Source organism: Bombus pyrosoma, linkage group LG6 (assembly GCF_014825855.1).
Source record: "Bombus pyrosoma isolate SC7728 linkage group LG6, ASM1482585v1, whole genome shotgun sequence".
Taxonomy (NCBI): domain Eukaryota; kingdom Metazoa; phylum Arthropoda; class Insecta; order Hymenoptera; family Apidae; genus Bombus; species Bombus pyrosoma.
This window is the reverse complement of record NC_057775.1, coordinates 8978405-9002245: the sequence shown is the minus strand read 5'-3', so window position 1 is coordinate 9002245 and position 23841 is coordinate 8978405. Positions and strand designations below refer to the sequence as shown.

Genomic DNA, 23841 nt, shown 5'->3' with positions numbered 1-23841 from the left:
AAAAATATTAAGTCGTCCGAAAAGTTTCTTTCGTTTCATAAGGTGATAATAGATGGACAACAATTTCTGTTTTATATTATTTTATTGTATTAGGTGTGATCCATTTCGTTCTATTTCTATTATTATATTCGTGCATAATTCGATAAACTAATATAAAACGAAAAACATCGTGCGTCTATTATTTCCTTATAAAACGAAAGAAACATTTCCTACAACCTTATAATAACTTTTACCACTTTTAGGCGTTTTCAAATAACTTTAATCTTATTGATATTAAACCACGTCACTCTACTACAGAACATTTCTTTTTTACAATCAAACGTGATTCTCTTTTTCTCCAGATGTGTCCCGTCTCCTAACGAAACTACCAACAGGAAAGAGTCACTTTGTCCACCGGGCAAACGAGACACGATAGAGAAAAGAGATTCGGGATAAAAGCGAAAAATAGAATCCTTGAGAGAAGGTTTTCCCACTCGACTCTATTAAATTAATAGCATTAATCCTTTGCGCTGGAAATATCGACCGGGTCGACGCGTTTGTTCGCTCGGTTCTCTCTAGCTGGCAACTCGACTCGTTCCGGCATTGTTTGCGCACACGCTCCAGCTCGCCTTATCTGTATGTTGATTGCGTAAATTAATTTCCCTGGTAAAACGGCCGAGCGAAATAAGGGGTTACGGAACGAGGTAATTTCTGGGCGACGGCCACCTTGCTGAAACACTGCATTTGCTCGGCGCGTCCCGTTGCCCTGGCGATCGAGCGTTTCGAGATTTTCCACGTCACGGTTTTGGACGATTACGGATATTGAATTAAACTGGCCTTGCAACAGAGACAGAATATATTCCGCTACTTTGCCATGACAATGTCAAAGACGCGAAGGATCAAGGATTTCAGGAAAACTAATATTTTGTAGGAAATTGGAAATTTTAATTAAAACGTTAAGGGACGTTAGAAGAGAATCGTATTGCGTCGAGTAATTATTTCTGAGATAGAATCAAAGCTGTAGAATTGGAAAGTAGACGCGTTTAATGATACGTTGCGATGTAATCTGTAGTTCTTAAGTTTATGGTTAACGAATTTTTTTTATTTTCAGAGAAATTCATTATCGATATTATTAAGAGATTTAAAGGTAAACATCGCGTAAATTACATTATCGAACTGTTTACTTGCTCGTTCCTTCCCTTAAAAATATCCTGTTTTTATGTTAGAAATTTTCCATCATTTAATAAGTAATTCCATCAGTTATAATTATTCTGTCATTTTAGCCCGTCGTCTTTTTATTTCTTCCTGTTACATGCTTCAGAAAGTGATTTCATTCGAAGAAGAAGACGTTAATCGAAATTTGTGCCAGGATCGCCACAGGAGATTTAAAAATGAAACTGACGTTCCTCGCAAAATAATTTCTAATTTCTTACTTAAAAGACAAGGAGCTGTATCCACTTCGTTCGAATTTCTCGAAATTTGAAAGACGTAGGACCCGGCCATGGAGATTCTTTGAAACCGAAACGCGATACAGTACACGTGCAATTTCCAGAAAGCTTCCCTCTTTCGTCGCGTTCGTTTTAATTCCGTCGGAATTGGCGGAAAAATTACTAGCTGGAATTGGTAGAATTAACGCGGACGAGACGCGAGAACTTTCTAATTGTAATCTCGTATGCTCCCCAAGGGTGAAACGAAAATGCGTTCGGCCAGGCTTACGTGTTCTAGAGAATGGCAAATTGAAGCTGGCACGGCTTTGCCGCCCACCTTTGAGGAAAATATTGAAATATCCCGAGCCAACGTTGCGAAACTATTGCGTGCCAGATGTACACGATTGAAATATTGATGCCAATCTTCCTGAACCGCTTCTCCCTTGCGCCGCCATGAAGACAAGTCTTCGTTGCCCGGTGCACATCTCGCAACAATACGAATTTTTTCCCTCGAAAAACTTTAAATTAATTCAAATATTTCTTACGTGGACGAGGAATGATGTCGTACGATATCACAGCAAATGCAAATAATAAAATTGATTTTTCCCAGTTCTGTGCTTTATTGCTCGAACTTCGCACAATTGTACCTCAACAGGCGAAAATGAAATCTCCTGTCTTATCCGCGATGAACACAAAATGAAGCAGTATGAAACGACTTGAACTGGAGACCATCGAAATGCTCGATCGTCGCAAATTCCGAGCCAAATATTACCATACCAATCCGCCTTCCGAAGACCAACTTTAATTCATCTGCCAACACTTCAGCTCTCTTCGTTCAATTCATCTCCCGCTTCTCGCCCTTCCAAACACTAATTCAAAACCAAAGTCTTCGCCGGTCGCAAACACGGGAACAGAGAAGTTGGTCATCGCGATGGCCAAAGTTTCCGCGAAAATCCACAAAGGTAGAGAGCGCCATATCGTACGTCCCGTTTGCTTAAGAAGTTGGCCGAGGACTCGGCTGCATATGCATGCCGATGCTTCAACGGCAGTCAGTGTCCTAATCCCGGATGCCCGCGGGCATATAAATAGGAAATTTTGCGACGTCGAGACGCCGAAATGTTTCCTCGGGGCCGATGTTGTCGCAAACGCGCCTAGAAACCTAGTCACACGCATCTTCTTTCGTTTAACAATCTATTCTAGATTGATCTATCCTAGCCTCTATATAAGAGTCTTTGCACGTGTGTCAACCTGCTTCTCCAAACTGTGTCGAGAGAATATAAATAGCGAATTTAGCGTTTGAAAACGTTTTCACGGGAAACACCGTTAGCATAATAGCCCGAAGCAAAAGACATAACGCGAACCACGCCGGGAGGCATGTTTTCAGAGCACGGACCTGTTTTTCGGCTGACTGAAATCTCGATCGGAGAAAGACACATCGGGTGAGATGGTAGCGCACCCTGTTTGATTTTTCTCGGATAAAGTAGATCGTTTGATGGCAGGATAGAAAAGTAGACAGGAGATAGTCCTTTTGAAAAAGTTGACAGCACGAGGGTACGTATATAAAGCGTCTCGTTTAAATTGATCTTCGAGAACATCTTAGAAATTGTTGATGGCATCGATGGATGTGTTGGATAGGAGTTGAATGGTTTGGATAACTTGGTACGTAGTTAGTCCTTCTATGATGGTCCTACGACAATTCTCTAAATAATTACACTATACACGAAACGTTATAATTTTCAGATTTTTACTCACATAACAGGGTCTCCGGTTAGTGAAACATGCAGATGTTCAGTATCGAAAACTTACCTAAAAACAGAGAAGAAAATAGATATTAGTATACACAGATGAAGTAGAGAATGGAACTATTCCAAAGAAGATATTACGCGAAAAATCTTAGTAACATGGATCCTTCGAAATTATCGATTCGATAGAGAACAAGTATTCGTGAGCCACTGTATACCACGTTACTTAGAATATATTTATTGAAAACGTACGAAATAAACGCAATGAGAAAAAGAGCCATGTCGTACAATTACCACAGATTAAGGTACCCATATAACCAACGAACCTTTCCTCCTTAACCTCGATATCCAGAACGTAGGTATCATTTTCCCAGTACAATCAGAAAATTTCACAAATGACAATCTGCAGGAAAAGAAGAGAAACGGTAGAAACTGCGAGTTCGCGACAAATACAATTTCTAATTGAATCCGCTAATCGAAAGATCCTTCTTTTGCTCTCTGCCATCGAGCGGCCGCAGTTTGCCCCAGTTCTTTGATTTAGTCCATCGCCTGTGCGATTTCTCTTCGCTCTTTACCCCGAAAACGTATTCAATTCGTCGCTATCTCGCCATTTATTGCTCGCCAGCTTATTGTCAACAAAATATCCGTCGACCTTATTACAGAGTGAAAATACTCGGCTGGTTTCAATGTCGTGGTGACTTGGCGAACACGAGGGCGCGCGCAGCGATACCATTTCCGGCAAAGAATTAAACGAAGGAAAGTTTTCTCTATCTTTCCCTCCTTGGTTCGTATCGATGCGGGAGTAATTAGAGTGTGGAGCTCGTTATTTCTTGCTTTCACGAACGAGCTGCGCTCCATTGCTACGTAATAATTTCTTGTTCGCATGCCGAAAGTACTTTGACAACGGCTTTTGTTGCCGATTCATGGCGGCCACAATGAGCAACCTCCGCGAAAGAAATGACATTTCTGCCCGGTGGAATTGTGCGATAAAGGGGCTGAGGGAACCATTGTTCCGACGTGTATACGACGATTCGAAAGAATTTCACCGAGGTCGCCGTGGTTGCCACACGACTTATTCTGATAGGGAATTAACATCGTTGCGATTGTTTCGATCGACAGAATGGGCCGAGATACTTTTTGTCGATAAGGTAGCTGCAGATACTTTTGTTTTATTAGTATCCTAAAGCAAGCAGATTTTATTAGAGAGAATAATTTAGAAATTAATTGTTAGGTTGCGAATGTTTCTATATTTGAAAATTTCTATTGAGGAAATAATTTTAAATTAATTTTTAATATAATATATTTTTCAAAAATAATTTTAAAATAATTTTACAAGAAATAATCTGTCTATATTCTTCAAAATGTTAAGAAATATAGCTTATCCTGATATTAAAATATTGCTTGTCTTAACAGTTGTAGCAGCGCTTTCTACAAAATTCCTTCGAGCACCTTTTTTAATCCAACAGGAATTTACATTTTTGACGATTTTATATTAAAATATTTATTTGTTAGTCATAAAGCTACTTTAAAGTCAAAAAGACAGAAATGTACTTGAGAAGTAATTTTTCTGTGATCTTCATTTATGAGAAACGTAGTAAATAAATAATATGCAAAAATGTGTAAATTATTCAAAGTACAATCTTCGTGATAATATTCACCGAGTGAAATAAATTTCTATATAGTTTCCATTTCCTCACGCTCGTAAATACAATGAATTTGCATAATGTTCGTGCTCTACCAAATATCTGTGCATCAACAAGTTATAAATCGTTGGTTATAGATTTCCATTGCACAAATGGAATTGTTTTTACAATTTCACAAGTTTACATTAAATAAAACGATCGACTCTCTTGCAATTTTGCCAAATTTATTCCTAAGATATGTTATCGGGAAAAGAATTTATCAACATCGATAACTGGTAATTTGTAAAATTTCACTAATAATATTGATCCAATTGCTCAAGATATGCAATTGACCCAGTTATAACAGTGCTGCCGGTTATTTCACTGAAACATTTCTCTAACCATTATCGAAATGCAGACATTTTTTGAAAAAGGAGAAATACATACATTTTATTTCCAATAATTAAAAAGGAGTTCGTACTTCGACTATGAAATATAAAATCGTGTATGACTTGTAAACTCGACGAATTTATCGTCCATCTAATAAAATTGGACATTTTGTTGCACACAATTTTAAGAGACTGACCATTTTAAATTAATCGCGTTCCTAACAATAAGATGAATATATTACCGATAAAAGGAACGAAATAATTGTAAGTATTACGCTATATCATGGTATCCACTTAAATCGTATAACTTATTCCTTTCAACCGTGAGTTATTATTACAAGATCGATTACGAATGTTACGCCATCAGGATGTTAACACGCGTCATAAATTATTGCGAATTCCGGTCGGATTACCTTAAACTATACGATAACCGGCAACGAAAAGAAGGATATACGCGGCTGGGGAAAAATGGAGTACTAAAACAGAATAATGGTGCATCCGTGAAATATTGCAAAAGCGGTTTAATGTATCATCTTCGCCGTATCAGCGCCGTTTTAACGCTGCCGGCTCAACGCTGGCAATAATAAATTTTATTCCCATTATTCCATGGTTTACCGTGTCAAAATCTTAAAATTTTGATTTTATTCATCGCGTTTTGCCACTCTCGTTTTAGAATTTTACACAGCCGAGTACGTGTTACCATGCCAGACAGCTTTTACCTACAGTTTTCATGAAAATTTCGTGACGGACAATCGTTCGAATGAAACGAGTTGATTAAAAAAAAAAAAAAAGAAGAAAGAAAAACGATTTTTAATTCTAGATAACCTACTCGCTAAAAGTTTGAATGAATTATTTTATACGGTTGGTTGGTGCCGCCAAATACGCGATCTTTTTTTTTTCTGTCACGCGTGAATAATTTTGACGTATAGAATATTATGAAACGACGCTATGAGCTGGACACGTTATATTAAATAAAATTACGCGAATATGGGAAATGTACGATGAAATATCGGTAGACGTATCAGCACGTACAAATATAACGCTGTACTAACTATTGGCAGACTTGTCAATGTCCAACAAATTTATATGCAACGTGCTAGCACTGTAACATAAACGAACTCGTAAATAACGAACGTTATTATGTAGGTGCTTTCTTGAAATTCACGCAATTCTGCTATTGGCAAATTAATTTATTCCAATCATTTGTCATGCGCCTGGTAATTAATTCAGATTGCCACCAAACGTGTAAAAACGAAAATAGCTTCAATTTTTAAAAACCGATGTAGCTATTATTTTTTGTATCTCTTCGCATCTATCACCAGAAATATCTCATATTGAAAGTTCTTCCTTAGAAAATAAACAAAATTGTAAAAATCTCGTATTCATATGTTCAGATTACTATCATAAAGGAAATTGAATATTAAACAGGTAGCAACGAGCGTATCAAGCTTCGTGAAAATAATACAATGAAATATAAATTATTAGGTTAATGTATATGCCGTTGTTTAAAATAAAATTTTCTCGTTTTCTTCGAAACATAATATGTTCAATCAAAGTACTTTGCACGCGTTTCAACGACTAATTACTTTCATTATTTCAGGTTCGTAAGAATTATTAACCGTAGAATTGGAAATTTCTCGAAATAGAACTGCTACAGTTTCTTCATTTGATCTTAAAGTAATTTATACAATTAATATACATTTGTATATTAAAATATTGTCCAGACGGAGTAAAGAAAGTCTTTAATCTTCTTGAAATGCTAAATTTATATCTGCAGAACGTTCATGGCGCTTATCCAAATTTAAGCGCATACAAGAAAATTACATGAATATTCTGATTATTCGCGAGGCTCGATAATGAAAAAATGATGGGAAATTCCTTCTCTTTTACGATCGATGGTTAAACAGTTCAAAAGTTATATCGTATAATTCCGTAAGTTGAGAAAGTCTACTATTAATAGTATTAATTCTACTATGAAAAATGCAAGGGAACGATAATGTTACAAATGCAATTTTGAAAACTTTATTTACGAGTTCATCACCGTTACGCCATTTTCCGTAAAAAGAAGAAAAAAGGGGGGAAAAAAGAAAAGGACGGACTTACGGAAATAATCACGTTAATAAAGTTAATGAAGGTAAAAATAATAGATAAGAAATAAATCGAATACCGATAATATATCTGGATAATGAAATTGAGAAATTATCAGAAAATTAAGTTGATCAGCTTTTAAAGACCTCTACTGATAGAAATGGAACAAAATTTAAAAGGCAAATTTAATCTCATAGGATAAATATTTTACACGCGCTGATGTTTGCACACGCCTAATAGAAATGATTAAGAAAGATGGCAAATGAACGATGCAACAGAATGATTTATTCGCGTGATCAATGAAAAAAAAGATACGGAAATCTGGTTATCGATAGACCGATAGTTTCTCGCGCTAACGATCGACAGTTGGCCGCAGATATTCTTTGACTAGAAATAAGGGCATCTCGAAATCACGCATATTGATATTCGTAAGTACAATGTATCTCGCGCTCTCATCCCTTGCGATATGAATAATGTATAAGCGTGACTCTTCTACTGTCAAAGTGGCGCGAACGAACTTGGAATAGTCCTGCAAGCTGTCAGGTTTTCGTTTCAGATGTTTCAGACGCATGACCGATCTTATGCATCGCGTTACAACGTCTACAATACAGCGATAATTAAACGCAACTATCTTCTAAGAAAGCTTATTATGTATAAAAATAAAAACACCGTTTCGAAGAGAACGATAGTTTTATGTTAAACATGATTGCACCGATCGATATGGGGAAGGGCTTTGCGCGGTGGCGATATCGTAACCAATGGGGTTCTATCGAGGTGCGATTATTGCTAGTTTAAAACAATATGGGGAAGAGTTGAGCGAGAGAATGGTAGTTTCGAAATCTTTTTTCCAGGACCTTTTTCGTAATTGAAAGCAATATCAGTGATCGAACGCAGTTTCAATGAATTCTGGATCTTTTTAATTCGACCCTCTGTTTTTCTTTTTTTTTTTTTTCTTTTTTTTGTTGTTTTTCCTATTTTTGCTGAGCTTCAACGAGAATTGTATGGTTTTTGTTCTGGACCGGTTTTATCCTTTGTCTCTTGAAAAATGATGGTATGCCCGAGGTTCACAGTCTTTTTCTATGAAAATGCCATTTACAATGTAAATCGGATAAGAATGAGAAAAGGAGATATTGTATGTAGGAGCGAGATGGTTGCGAGATGATATAAGCGACAATTGCGGTAGTTGTATTATTAAAATACAAAGGTGGTTTTCCGAGGAGGGTGTACAACCAGATTTGTAGAGTTCATGAGCGATTAAAGGATTAAAGCACACTATAGAACAGGATTTCCATTGTGTATGTTAATGTTTACCGCGTGGATGAGAAATATTCAAAATAAAGATGATGAAATATTACAGATGCTGTGTGTGCTCTCTTTTCCGAGTGTACTCAAGTACTTTTCACTGAATTAAAACGATTGTTTCTTACGCGCTAACATTTTTATCACGTCGTATGCATATTAGGGATTAGAGTTTTTTCTTTAAATCTCATCGGATAAACCTAACACCCTTTCGTTCTAAATAAAAAGCATAATTTGCTAATTGCTATGAATGTTAGGACAGCTGGTAAGCAGCTTAAAATTTGAAACAGGTCAATGAATAAATTCCAGCATATTCTTAAAGCTTTTTCTAATCTTCTCAACCTTAATGTTTTACTCGCGTTACGTAATTTATTACACAGGTTTTTTAAACACGTGTTATGCATGTTTGTTCTATCTACGTCGCATGTATTTATTTTACAATTGCGAATAATGCAGACAACGTATGATTATAATACATATATTATTTCTTCCATATTTCTTTAATATTTTTATATCACTGGATTTATTAAAATTTCGCGTGCTTCGTGTCTCATCACAGATATCTGTTATTCCCTGTATCAAACCAATTTTTCAACTATGTTTAATATTTCTATATCACGAATTGATGAATTTATTAAAATTTTGCATTTCTTCTGTTTCAACATAGATATTTAATATATTCTTGCACATTAATTTATATTACTATATATTGTATTGAAATGTATATTACAAATATATTGCATTGTCTATTCGATATTTTCGACTACACGTAATATAATATTTTTATATGAATGCGTCAATAAAAATTTTGTATCTTCGATGTTTCACGCATGTAATATATATTTTTATTCTCAAATCAGAATTTCTTCCATATATATATTATCGTATATTTAAATTTCATATTGCAATTTACATATTTACATGTAAGAAGAAATTCGTAGACCCTTTTTTCCCTTCTACCCTCTTTTCACCCTTCTATTTTTTGTATACTACGAAAATCACGTAAAATCGTGTTTTTGCAACTTCAAAGGCAAAGAGTCTCGATATTGGAAAGCATAAATTGACGAGGATATAATAGAGGAAACAGAGGCGATCATGAAGAGGCAAAGTATACATATGTATACTGGTGGATGCTTTGAACCGACTGTTCGTGTTACACGAATGGTAAATAACGGAAACGTATACTTTTTCCAGCGTCGAGTAAATTGCAAACTGGAGAAGCTGGCTAAGATACAGGAGGCGTGTCCGACGAGAATCTCCACATGGCAATTTTCCTTTTTTTTCTCCACGTATCCCAAGCTCGCGTTTAATAATACGACTGGTATTTCTCGCCCGTTTCCCTCTGCGGACTATCTCCAAGATTGCTCGCCAGCCAGTCAGATTTTGGAAAATTATTGGAGAAACGATAAAGTCGCGCGAACTCGTAGTTCGAATTTGTGCAGACTATTTGAGAAGGTATATTATTCCGTAAGTAATATCGTGTTTATACAGTGGCTCATGGAAGTATATGGATACTAGAAATCTTTCGGCTTTTGCGAATATATATCGTGTGTACAATACGAAACATTTGGAAATTTCATTAACATTACAATGAAAATGTGCATAACAATTACAAGATATTCGGTGTAAATGTCTATATATTTTGCTGAGGATACAAAAGTATTTGAACATTTAATTATCCGGTATATTAATAAGCTTCGATATTAATGGAACCCATCTTTAATAATTTAGTGCATGTTCCCAGTAAATATCTTGTAATCGTGATATATATTTCAAATATACCAATATAATATTCTTAATAATATAACATAAAATTACCAATATAATCGCGCTAGTCTTGTCTTATTAGAATGTTAATGCTTCAAGGTGTTTTATATGACGCGCGTAATGTATCCGATACAATAACAATTTTCCAGGATAATTGTTGAAATACTTTCGCGAATGATTGTACGTTTGAATCACGCTATCGCATAAATTGTATTTTACGCTGTGCTATAATAATTAGATGTTTGAACGAACGATTTGACATAATACACATAATAGAAGAACAGTGTTAATTACGGCACAAATTTAATGGAAAATTATTACACAAATTCTAAACTTACGAATTTCAGTTCAAACATTTACGACTCGTGAATATGTAACATCGAAAGCAAACTCTTTATTAGATGGACAAAGACTGTTATTTGATTCTATATCACGGAGAATGTATTAATTAAACATTCCGAATGAGTGTTTTATTTCTACAATAAAATACTCGGATATAATTTTCTGACCTACTTTTAAAGCTCTGTGAAAACTAATATTTTTATACATGTTTCCATACATGGAAGATTTTTGTACCTGCATGTATTGGGTTGGCAACTGAGTAATTGCGGATTTTGTCATTAGGCGGTATTGACAAAATCCGCAATCACTTAGTTGCCAAGCCAATACCTGTAAAATATCATATGATTAGTCTGTAACAAACATAGACTTCGAAATCGATACTAATAGTAATTTCGTGGGATTATGAATATCTCTTCGCTTCGATAGCGATTGATTCAGATTCACCCAGATCAAAAATGAAGATTCTCATTCTCTGGAGAAGAGAGGAGGTCGTAAAAATTCTATTTACATATTTATTGAGCAGACGCTGTCCCACGTTATGAATCTGAAATTTCTCATACGTTAATAAGGAATAGCACGATGGAAAGTCAATACTGCAGTTAAACTGCACAATTTGATTCTATGCAGAAACTTGGCTTACACTTGGCGTATACTTGGCGTGAAAGTGGTTCGAAATTAGTCTACGACTGCAAGTGCTAATAATTGCGGAAGTCGATATCAATTATAACGGAGAAAAGTAAAAAACAAGGAATATTTTTCCACCAGTAGGATTTAGAAATATAAATAATATATATTAGATAATAATTACAAACTAAATTAAATTCTATCTGATATAACCGTACAACGCATTTTTTCTACTTATATGCTTATATGTTACTGTACATAAGATTTAAAAATTACGAGATTAGTTGCATATATCGTAAAAGTGAACAGATATTCGTACGCTAATATGGTCATAGTTATAAAGGAATCTTGTAATTCTGACAACGTTAACTAAAAGGAATCTCACGCTGTATATTACGAGAAGGGAAGGTAGTCGTTTACGTTTCTGTTACAATTTATTCGAGGAGAGTAATTTTAACTCGACAAGCCGCTGTATATTGTTACGAGCTGTGTCATCTGTAAAACTCGACCACCAAATTAATATTAAGTTTAAATAGGGAATTCAAATCTGCTTGAGTTATCGAAGCCGAATTGTTAGAACGTTTAACCCTTTGCAGTCCTATGTCGAGTGTGACTCGACATCAGTTTTTGTCTCCGGAGCTCCTTTGTCGAGTTCCACTCGACATTCTTTCAGTCCCATCTTTTTTTTGTGAAAGAAAATCAGGATTGCATCCTGGAAATTGTTTCAAGATATATCATACACTTAAAAATTACAAGATACAACCATAGTGTGAATAAAACTGGTGTTTAAGTGAATTTCTTTCTTCCTTTATTTATTTCAATTGTCTTATTTTTTAGTTCAAGTAAATTTCGAATAAAACACTTGAAAGCGTTTGGTGCTGCTGGTAACAAGATTGAAATAAAATTCCGAGTGCAAAGGGTTAATAGTCTGAAGTCTGATTACTTTAGCGATATTAACTGTTTATCAGTGAGTTATAAATTTAGTCAGGTCTATTCACCTAACTATTACCTACACTGATACGATAACATATAAAATGTATTCCATACATTAGAAGAAGTATCCTCGCCCAAAATCTATAAACACAAAAAATTGTAAAAAGTATGCAAACCCTGAATTCTCTGAGATGCCGTAGAATTACTATACTTCATCGAAAATTCAAATATGGCAACCCATCACAGTATATCGAATAAATTCATAAAAAGTGTAAAGATGAAAACATTTTGAATTTGTTATGTGCTTCTTGCACGCCATTAGGCTTCTGGATTTTTGACGATCTTTGTGATCCACTCTTGTTACAATATTTATATTTATATAGCCGCACAACCAATTTCAATATAAATCGCCATCTTCGTCATGCCACTTTCGATGCACCGTACTCACAGTAAACGGTAATACTCGACTCAACTACGAGGCAAATACCACGTATATTCCCGTAATAATCGTTGCTTCGATCATGGGAGTACCTCATCCCGATGACTTATATACACAACAAACACGCATTAGCAAACACGATGTTTTCCCCCGAGACCACGTCAATTGCAGGAAATCCGGCAGCGCCACTTACAAAGGGACAAAACCTCATAAACGCTGGAATCGCGAACGCGGCCAACGTAACGTAGGCGGTAAACCCTCATTCTCCCATGGGTGCTTTCACCACCGACGATTCCAACGACGCACTCAATTTCTGGAGATCGCGGTCTCCTTCAGAGGAGTTGGAGAATCTTCTTCGCACGGAAACAAAAACCTCCCAAAAGGTATACCAGAAGAGGGAGAAAAGTTTTTCTTCGACGATGACCCTTTGTCGAGGGTCAACGGTGCGCGCAAACACGACATTTCATTTGCAGTTCTTTTCAATCGATTTATACGGTCAAATTCTGTCTCTTAAAATTACAAAAATTTGGCCGGTTAAAATCTTGAATAATCGAACGTATCTTGTATGCTTTGTTCGATGTTTGCAACCTGAATGCTAAAAGATGTTTGATGTGCATTTTAATTGAAATACCCAAGCTTTCCTTGGTACGCTCGGAATGCATATTGATTGATCGTTGTCGATAATTTAATCCTCAAATCTACAGCACCCTGATTGTCGGATTTTCGACAAAGTTGCAGGATTTCCTTCAAATCAGAAACTTCGATAATTCGTAATTCTCTTTTATTTATTGCTTACCGGCGCTCTAATTGCCCCGTGAGGTACTAGCGACTGCGATTGCAAGTATTCTATAAATATATCTGTACTAAATACAGATACACAAAATAATTACATGCTAAGTTTGGTACAGTTGTCGTTAGTGATGTTGTTAGTATTTAGTTAATTAGTATTTAATTATTTAGCAAGTTGGTACGGTTTGTAGGCTTCTATAGACGGTACAAAAGGTCTGTTTTCTTTTTTAGGAAACTTAGAATTCTCTTACATTGTGTTCTATTACTTACAAACGATTGTATATTATCGAGTATCTCTAAGTTGCGTCTTGTGTCTTCGAATTTGGTGCCGTAGCAAAGCAAATGTTCGATGGTGTTCTTTGGTGTTGCCATATTCATAAGATGCCGTGTTCTGTTTTCCGATAAAGCGAGAATGCGTGATGAAGTGACCTATTTTGAGTCGTGCTTGTTTCAAGATAACTCTCACCGTTATATGTGTTTTTTAAATTACCCATGAAAATATCAAATTCATAACATATCCTCGGTTATCGAGTTGCGAAAGATACTAAAATCCTAAAGAGTATACCGTCTGCTTCATGGCTCAATATTTCGAGATTCCAATTTCAAAATAGCTTCTTGTTGCGATCGTCAAGACATCGCGTGCTCTTTTGTGCGTTCTGGACGTAACAGGGGGAAAGAGAAGGAATGGTGGTTTACGAGTGTTCACAGAATATGGCAAAAATGGCTGGCATCGGTGGCCAGGGAATCTAAATAAGAGGCAACGTCCTGCAGCTATGCCACAAAGGAACAAGGGAAAAGAGCTTTCCAACCTCTTTAATCTTTCTGGCTGGTTAATTACGGGACCGGCATGTTTCCCGGCGCGCTCGTATTTTTCGACCGGCCTTTTGCTCCAAGGAACAGAAACACGCCGCAAACCGGCGCTAAATACGTCTGGGACCGGCTTCATGGATTTAATGAAATTGGCAGAGATAGAAACCGTCTAGGGAACGTTTAATGAAACCCATTGCTTCTTTCTTCTTCGTTGCCTTCTTTCTGATCGATTTCGGTGATCGATGAATTACGCGATCGTCGATGAACGTGTAATGGAGCGAGTAGCACAGGCTGGCAAGAAGATAGCTATTTAAATTACGTTTACCGGAAGAGCAGGAAATCTATAGGTTTCATATTTAAAGGTTCAGAAGTTTATTACTACGAATATTAGCCGACTGTTAATTTGTAACGCGTTTATGACAAGTGCTTTGACTATCGATTCTAAGTTGACTTTTGTTGGTTTGCTGGAATAACGAGAAAGTAGAGCTGCCTCTTTATTGTAGCAGCCCTACAAATTCTTTTTGGTAAAAGACTCAGTGTTGCAGAGATTTTATGTTCTTAGTTTATATTGTTAAATGGTTAATGCAAGGATAATAATAGTCTATGGGATAGTGCGGCGGATACGTGGAAATACCATTGATAATGGTTTAATTATGAATTCAATTTGCTATTTTCATTTTCGGATCAGTCGCGTATTCTACGATGTACACGAATTTTTATTTCATCTTTCATTGCTACAGAGTTTGTTAAAACATAAAAATTCTTTCTATTTGTTGAAACGAGAGCGAAATTCAAATACAAAATTGAAGAACTGCAACGGCATTGAAAGAGGATTCCTCGAGTCTATTTGTTTCGAGTCACTGTATTGGTAAAACAGTAAACTAACTTTCTTTTAATGTATCTTTCACGACAATTAATTGATAATTGTAAGAGTATCTGAACGCTAATTTGAAAGTTTTTATGACCACGAGATTCACAAAGCATTATCGATTATGAGACGTTCTTTTTACATTTTTCATTCAGCTTTTACTTTCAGCTTTAATTAATTCATAGTTAGCCAATTTCGAGAGAAGCTTTTTTTTAAAAATACTGTAATCTGTTTTTAATTTGTTTCTTTTAGCACGATCAAAATCTGAATGAAATATGATAAAACTTTGAAAACATATTTAAATCCGAATGAATTTTGTAATAACGTATAAAAAATGAATGTATAATTTCCGACTAGAAAATGTTTCACATGACTGGAATTTATCGTCAAAAAAGAAAAAGGAAAACACGAAAAAAAAGAAACCCTTTCGCTATAATTAATATTACGTACTTTCATAGAATATGCTTACAGAGTACACAGTTATTTAAAGAGAACGAACTGTTCCAGGTAGTCTGAACTTTGCCATCTGTTTCTCATTACAAATTTCGCTGAAACTACTAATGACACCGATCCCCGTAGCAGGAAGTCTTTTTGAGGATCTTTATTGATATTTTAATACGTCCAAATATAAACGTTTATCGTTCAATGATTTAAACATAGATTTTATTTTCTATTTTAAAGCATCCGATGCTGAACAAGATTTCTCGAAAACTATGAATTTCATTCAAAGACTCATTACCCTATGTTTAATCGTGTAATTTCTATTTTTAACCAAATAAATATGTAAAGAAGGCCATCGATATTAACCAGCAGTTTCTGCTGAAGCATTAAACGCGAATCGATTCGGTACCTTCATCAATCATGAATCGACTAAAATATATCAAACATGGAATAAACGAGGAATTACGTAAATTGACGTACATATCTACATGCAGAGTACGAGATACCGAATACACCGGAGAAACTTATTAAAGGTGGCTGTTAATGAGGCAACGTGCACTGAAAAGACCAATAGATCTTCGCTACACGCGCGTAATTGCTCACTCGTGTCATCACAGACATTGGAAGAAAAACGCGTCGCACGTTGCACATGTGTGTGGATACGATTTTAACTCGAAACGAACCACACGCTATCATTAAGTGTTCTACATCCTGCTCTACGCTTATGGGAACGTGATTTTATCCCAAAACGAACCGCGTACCTTCGACAAACATGCTAACGTTACGCGTTACACGTGTGAGAACACGGTTCTGGTTCGAAACTGCCCACGCAACTTCAGCAGGTGTTCCGCGTCACACTTCGGATAAACGAGAACGTGATGTTAATGAAAACAAGCTATACATCTGGAACAACGACTTTTCCTCATTTATTACGTCAGTTCTACGCTTCTTGTCTTGTCTTATCACAGAACACGATTATTATTTTTAAGCTACATATACATACGCATATCGTATTGAACATTTTTAGGATTTCATACGAGGAATTATTCCTGGCTGATAATCTAATTTTAGACAAATCCATAGCGCCTTCGTTTCGCTTTAATCCTTTGAATATTTATCATAACAAATGTAGGGGCGATTGGTGACAAGCTGCTTGCTGCAAATTGCAACAGATACTTGAAATAATAAATTCTCTTCGGGAGCAAAATAAGTGTAAGAGATGTTCGTCCAAAGCCGAAAGGCACGGACTAAAATAAATAATAATAATAATAATAATAATAAATTCTGTTCGTGTGATAGTTCTACATTTGAAATTTATACCTCATAACTTAACGAAGGCATCAAACGGCTGGAAAGGAATTCTTGAGATATACATTTAACTATCTGTAATAATTGAGTCAGTTAAATTCTCGAAGGTGCAAGAAATTTATTAGACTACACTTGACTACGATACTTTATCAAGAACTTGAAGAGTTAACCTTTGGTTATAACCTTTTGAACTAAAATTTCTTTTTATCTAATGTATTCAAGAGTTCAGACTTATTTACGGACACGCAAGCATAAAAATAACAGAGCTAAACAAGTCAACGTGATTCTGATCAACGCGAAAGAATAAAGAAGAAAGAAAGAGAAAGAAAAGAAATGGAAAAAAGAGAAAGGAATTCATTGAGTATTCTATCTTCTATATCGCATCAACAAAAAGCTCGACTTAAAATCCACCAGAAAAATAAATCCCTGGAATTCGAAACGATCTAACCATTCTCTCCATCGAACGTTTACCGCAAAACAGCAACGAACCACGGTAGCGTAATCGGAATTCAACGGAGAGTATTTAACAGTCCGAGAAATAAGCGACATCGGGCAAACCGAAAAGGAACGAGTGGAGGCGGAAAAAAAAAGAGAAGAAATAGAAGTTGGTGGTTCGCGAAAGCGACCGAAATAAAGAGCCAGACACTTTTTTCCGTCGGTGAAAATATTCCAGCGATGTGTCTTAACTCGTGAAACTCGCGAATACAGGATTAATTGCGGCTTTCGTTATCGCCGTTCTACTGACAAAGCCAGACGCGCGCGCACGCATACATCACGTTTACACCATACAATCTCACACATGAACACGTGTACAAACGCACACAAACGCACAAAGAGCAGGTATATATTTTGCGGTGGTAAAATAAGCCAGTGTTTCGAGTCAAAGGCTGCGGTTTGCGGTTCTATGCAAAGGAAACGAACGCCCGGTTAAATACAACCACGGCTGAAACTCGCGAAAATTTCGCTAATTTTGTTTCGCCATTTTTGAATGGCTGCTTCGTTTCCGCTCGTTATTTGCGTGTTCTCGGATTTTTCCGGCTCGTTCCCTGCTGTGCCGTGCTCTTGCATTTAAACCGAATTCCCAGTTCCGAAAAATATTTTCCGCGTTTCAGCGCATTTACACGCGTTTAATAATCTTCACACCATCGAGAGGAATAATAATGGAAGGATATTTGCTAGCCTCGTTGAAATTTTCACGATATTCCATCACCGTTGTTTGTAAGTGATATGCCTATGCACGGGGCGAGTCGATAAGAAGCATTGTCTAAGATAATTAAACTTTTTAAACGAATTATGTTACATTTCAAGGGACTCACCGGACGGATGCAATTTTATTTCCAAATATCTTGTATCTTCTGAGATACGAAGGCAACTGTCGATCTGTCGAATAGAAACAAGGAAAGACGCGAAACAATATTTTTCTGTTTACATTGTCTTTGTTTACCGTACGTTCGATAAAACCAATAGGCAACGAGTTATTTTAGATGATACTTCTTATTGACTGATCCCGTACGACAATTATCGTAGGTATTGCAAAATGGAGATACAAATTAATTGGTAAATTCAATGTGAATGGGGAAATTGGTATATGCTGATATGTATCTGCGGTTTAAATTAGTTTCGTTGTTTTGGAATATGAAATGCATTTCAATTCTTCCAGCTACGATATATACATAGGAATATTATTATTATATTAGGAACTGAACGAATGCTTTTATGATGTAACATTTTCATTTGAAATTAACAAACAGAATAATCTGCAAAATTGTGTCACCATTCGGCAGAATATTTTGCACACTTGCAAGGTTAACAACTAGATGGAGATTGTAACGATGTAGTTGCAGCAGATTTATGAAATTTTTATTCCACTCCAATATTTTTCCAAGTACATTTAATTACATCTATTTGATCTGTATTAAGTTACTTGAGAAGTTTATAATAGCAGCGACACATATTTAAATTTATGACAATTCCTGGATATTTAAACTCGAGATCGAACACTTTCAGCTTCCACTCGAATTTAAATTCCAATTGAAATTTTCCAACAAGATTTCAAGATCTCAAATGTGAATTCAAATTCATATCCTCAAATTTACATTCGTATTTTCAAATTTAATATCAATCTGCTCGAATGAAAACGAATTTTAAACGGATATTATCGCCATCGAAACTCTTTTTACCAGTTATTTTATAGAGATTAAAGCATCGTTGTACAAAATTCGTATCCCGAAACTCTACAATGTACGCATTTTCGCAATTCAAACTTAGCAGATCGCATTTCGCAGAAGAACAGTGAACTTTGCTCGGTTACGAGTGATAAAATATCGTTCGATATTAAACCGGATGAATCTGTCATATCTCCGTACTCGTGAGAAAGCAAACGCTCGTTGGAATGGAAGGATCGAGTAACGAGAAGCGATTCTTCGCCGGTGAAGCACGCTCATCGACCAGAAGGAAAAATCAAGGAAGACGACCAACTTGGTTCTGGGAACAGCTCGCTTTGAGTTTTAACGAGCGCCTGAGCCGCGAACGATTCCACGACAGCCGGAGGATTCCTGGGGGATCAAACTCGTCGGCGATTTTCTTCGTACGGCCGCTGTCAGCCCCGGAAAAATTTAATTCCCAGAAAATCACCCATTTTTTGCATCGCGATCAAGAAACCACGGATGTGTGCCAGGTTCGAGTACGCGTTCCAGCGTGGTGGATTGAAAGGAGCAACATGAAGGAGCGAGCGCATGTGCACGCCTCTTCGTGAAACCTTCGAAAACCCTCGACTCTTTTTCAAGCATTTACGTAGAGGAAGAAACGAGGAACGCTGAGGTACTTCCTTTTCTTTCTGCTGCTTCGATGGCTCGAGAAGCGGTGCTACTTGTCGAGATCGAAGGTGTAATTTCTGAATGCTGCTACCAGTTTCGAAGCTTCCTTAACGTGGATTTCTGTGCCACGTAATTTCACGTTGAAGCTTGTGTACCGATGAAATAACATTTTTAGGTCTGTTACTTTGGTTTTCCATGTTCGATAAATAGGAAATACGAAATTTGCAAAAGTGTGTTAGATTTAGTTTTAGTAGCATATATATTTTTGTGTTCCGACATTTCATGCAGAGAAATTTTCATATAAAAAGATGAAAGAAAAAAGTATGCCTGGCGGCTTTGAGAACATCTCCGTGGAAAATAAAATCCTTATATAACTTTCTTAAATAAAAACATAGAGATTGACCTAAATAACTGATCAAAGTAAAAGTCAATTTTTTATTACTATACTTTGAAAATAAAAAAGGTATTAAAATTAAAGAAAGAAAAGAATAAAAAATGACGATACCTATTAGCGATACAAGTTGAAATCTAAAAGCTTACTAAGAAAATGTTTGATTCTTCTAATCTTTCCAGTAACAAATTCCATTGGGAAAAATTCGAAAAAGCAACCAAAGGTGTATTCCTCTTTCCTCCACGTTTTTATTTTTCTACGGGAGAATAACACAGATTTTTAGGGCAATCCGCAACTACGTTCCACGCGAGCTTCACCGCGGGAATTTGATCGATCACTGCCTACGAATTTTTCGTTGACGATCGACTGCTAATTGACGGAATGCCACGAAGTGATCGAAGTTTGACGTTATTCCCTGCATAATAAAAGAACTTTGCAAAAATTCGCGTCGACTATGTGTTTGACAGCTGTCGCTAACAGTTACGGTCAACTCTAGATGCAGAGAAAAAGAAAACCGAGACAGTGTATTTTCGTTAAACTGTCGAATCTGAAAGAACCATCGGCCGTTGATTTTGAAGCGAATGAGCATGGCGCAAGAGACTTGCGATTAGTTAAATTGCATAAATTAATTAAATATCCGAAAGCGTAGCTGGTTGTTGCGCTATCGCGGATATCAAATATCAATCGTTTACCTACAGCCAAATAATTGCGTATAACTAATTCTGAGATTTGAAACGAACGAAAGAGACACAGCTGGAATTTTCTTGAGACCACATTGGGTCAATATTTCTCCTCAAGCGCGTGTACTCGCTCCTCGAGTACCATTTTCTATCCAACACGTCGTTCGATCATCGAGGTTCGAACAACGAGCGCGGCAAATCGCTCGATTCTCGCGATGACAAACGGCGATCAGTACGTCCGCTGTCGTTACGTTGACCGATCGTTTTATTAACCTGATCTTTCACGAAGTAATAGTCATTTTTCCGTGGCCGAGAGTTGGCTCGGCTACGCGACAGCCCTCTGCCCAACGGCTCCGATCCATTATCCTTCGGTTGACAGCGCAAACAGCATCCTTGTGGTTGCCTCGGTGACAACTAATGCATTTCAAATAGGGCCATTTACGGATACCTGTACAAACGGTGCTATCCGTGGAAACCAAGAGGAGAAGCGATGGTTCTCTCAATTAAGAAACTGGCAGACGAGGAGCGAACAGTTTCAAGATGAACGTTAAATCTTTGCGGTTTTACATTCGGACGAACTCGACATCTTACGTCGTTGCATTTTCCAATGAATCTTTTTTTATGATGCAAAGCGTACTTTTTCGCACTAAAGTTTAATTTAATGAAAGTACACGATCGTATATGAACCGTTAATTGGGAAAATACAACGATACGCTTGAATTATGACAATTTCTTCTAGTTAATTTTTAAGTATACGTTAATTCGAGTAAAACGTGACCAATATGTCGATATAATGATTCAAATGGAAGCGAGTTTTGAGTCGAAAGCGTGACCTGAATGCTTCGATACGATCAATCAGGTGACTCGTTAAGATTCGAGAAGATATCTCGATTGGACTTGAAAATATTTTTAGACGACCATCGTTCTTCTAAAATTACTAACGAGTTTAAATTTATCAATCCACTTTATCTGTTCGAGAGCTAATACTCGTAGAGAACTATTTCGAACATTCGATTTCTTGAAAGCTTAAAATAGCAAAAGCAATTCAGTTTCGAGCAGCCAGCAACCCAATTTATCTGTAAAGTGTTCAGAAATATGTTTACCTGTAAGGGATTAATTCTGCTAATCGTTCAAATTAAAAGATATATATTATACCTTGGATATCCATGTATAACATATGTAGTGTAAGACATATGTGTTAGATATATGGAGAATATATGACGTAAGATAAAAGATATGCAAATAGGAGAAATTAATCAATCAATTTAACTAAAATCCTATACCACTCGCAAATTATTTCTCGCTAATGAATTAAGAATCGAGCGATTCTCTGCTTCAAAAGCACACGCTCCCTTTCGTTACAGCCGTAATGTGTTTATTTAGAGGTGGAACTCGAATTTCTCGAGGGATGGAATTTTCGTAGGGCAATCACATTTTCTTTGACGCATGCCGTGAATTTTAAAGAGATTACGAACAGACGTAGGACTCGCGAGCCCGTTTCCGCGATATCGAATGTTCAAGGGAATTGAAGAAAAGGGAAATTCGAGGCATCGATATATCTAGCTCGTTCCTCGCTATCTGTCTCTCGTTCTGCCTCTGTTGCTCTCTCCTTTTCTACGGATGAACTACTTCTGGATTAGATGGGTAAGGTGGCGACGTGAGTGACGGCAGAAGATTAACCCTTAGCGGATCTTTATTTTCCCTCTTCGACGCTAAGTTCTAAGACTGTTCTTTGAGAGTAAGCCTTCGGTGATCTGCCGAAATCTTGGCACACGTGACTCGAATGCGCCATTCCGAAGACTCCGGAAATTTTTCCACCCGTCTTCTGCCAAAGGTCTTCCGTGTTTGAGCTTCGAACGCTCTTCGGAATAATTTAAATATCAAAAGAAATTCGAAGAACATTCTATTCTTGTACGCAAAATATTTTCATGCCGTGAGAGAGGATATAGTTTTCAAACGTCACTCCGTAAATGTAAATTTAGATAGGACCAACAAGCCTAAGTGTCCTAGTCCTGTAGGATTGTCAGACGAGAAATCGGTATCACGTTAAATACTGGTAATATGTGTTATATTGGATTGGCAACTAAGTGATTGCGGATTTTCTCCTTACCACTTAATGACAAAATCCGCAATCACTTAGTTGCCAACCCAGTATGTCGGGTTATCATTAGAGTTAGGGGCGCATAACGAATCTTCCCGTGAATTGGCCATCGTTGTATGTACTATAAATGATATCTTACCGATACAAATGTAATTACTACAGAGTTTAACAAGTAATAGCGGTGATGAGATAATCGAGATGTTGATGACAATGAATTTAGGTTCGATAACGAATCCACGGTCAACGGGATAACGAATGCGATGTGATACACGATTCTGGCGTGACTCAACGTACAAGTAGAACTTATCTGAATGAACTGAACCGTCAAGTCCAAGTGGAACTGCCCTTATATACTCCTCTCCGTACCTCTCGGGTCGATCTTTGTTTTTTAAGGAGAGCTATATAATTAGTCCATACCTCTGTTAGATGCACGGTCCTCCCGTGACCGTGGCTACGTTCAGTGACCCGTTATGTCACTTCGAGCCCAAGCTCACTGTCACAAATCTCGGGCACCCATACTCGGATTAAATCATAAACAACTATTTCTCAGTTTTATTATTTAAGTACAGCTGTAATAAAAAGTCTGGACTAAAGTATTGGGGACCTTGGCAAACATTCCAAAAGAAAGGCCCCGATGTCCTTTCACCTCCGACATATATATCTGTGCGATAAAATTGAAAGATGATCAATTGGAGTTAATCGGCTGGATTTCTAAGAGGCTCGGTTAACGAACAAATAATTTTCCTCGCAGGCTAAAACAAATTCGACCGTGAGAGAGTTAGGACCTTGCCAGCCGTGGTAAATCTCTCCTACCAATTATCGCTCTTCGTTGTTCAGACACGATCTATGTTATATTTCCCAATAGATATAGCCGAAACTTGCTATAATCCTGTCCACGCTCGCGGTATTCGGGCGAATTAGATATTTATTTTTACACGGCTACAAATCTCCGGGCGAATTTGGCGCAGTAGTTGAAAATCCTGTTG

At 36.8% G+C, this 23841-nt stretch overlaps 1 protein-coding gene and 1 non-coding gene across 7 annotated transcripts in view; one reads left to right on the top strand and one right to left on the bottom strand.

Moving 5' to 3' along the window:
• Positions 1 to 23841, bottom strand: part of LOC122568784 (lachesin-like) — a 473901-nt gene that overhangs the window by 331348 nt on the left and 118712 nt on the right. Inside the window, exon 1 of one of the 6 annotated variants that reach the window (XM_043728946.1) lies at positions 2184 to 2205. The exons of the other annotated variants lie outside the window; for them this stretch is intronic. The gene's annotated coding sequence lies outside the window, so the exon portion shown is untranslated. Of the gene's footprint in view, positions 1 to 2183; positions 2206 to 23841 lie in introns of those variants that run through there. 6 annotated transcript variants of the gene reach the window in all.
• Positions 7977 to 8123, top strand: LOC122568840. Its single transcript, XR_006317214.1, has one exon. It is a non-coding gene; the product is annotated as a U4 spliceosomal RNA (small nuclear RNA).